A 665-nucleotide genomic window follows, 5' to 3' on the forward strand; every position below is an offset into this window, starting at 1 on the left:
CCATGAGAGCTTGTGTGAATTTTTTCAGATGTTCCCATTTTATTTCAAGAAAAGTGCATATTTACAGTTAATTTAAGTGTTATAGACATACATTTTATTTGGTGTAAATGCTTAATTTTGCCAGCATTTGCTAAAAGCTGTGTCCAGTGCAGTGATACATTTGGTATTACATTAAGGGCGCTGGTGGACACATTATGAAAGTTATTGAGCCAAAAAATCCATGAATTTTCCATTAAATATAAAACAATAAAAGTACTAAAATTCCACGTGAAGAGTTGTGTCCTGTGTAGTGATATATTTTTATATTAAATTTTAGTCGCTGTGTCCCATTACATGTAAGTTATTTAATATTTTTGAAAAAAAGAAAAAGCACTGAAACTCCATATTAAGAACTGGCTTCAATGTGTCCAGTGCAGTGATACATTTTGATATTAAATCTGACATAATGAGTCACATTACATGGAAATGATTGGAAAAAAAATCATGATTTTTCAGTAAAATATTCATAAAAATTAGAGATAAAACATTAAAATCCCATATGAATCTGTCTTGTGTGTCCACCTACATCAACGTTTTTGAGAGAAAAAAAGAAGCTTAAAATTGAAGCTTATTGAAAAGAACACTTTTTATAATCAAAGTTTTTCGAAAATAACATATTAAGTATG

This window comes from Centropristis striata, chromosome 15 (genome assembly GCF_030273125.1).
Source record: "Centropristis striata isolate RG_2023a ecotype Rhode Island chromosome 15, C.striata_1.0, whole genome shotgun sequence".
NCBI classification, from domain to species: Eukaryota; Metazoa; Chordata; class Actinopteri; order Perciformes; family Serranidae; genus Centropristis; species Centropristis striata.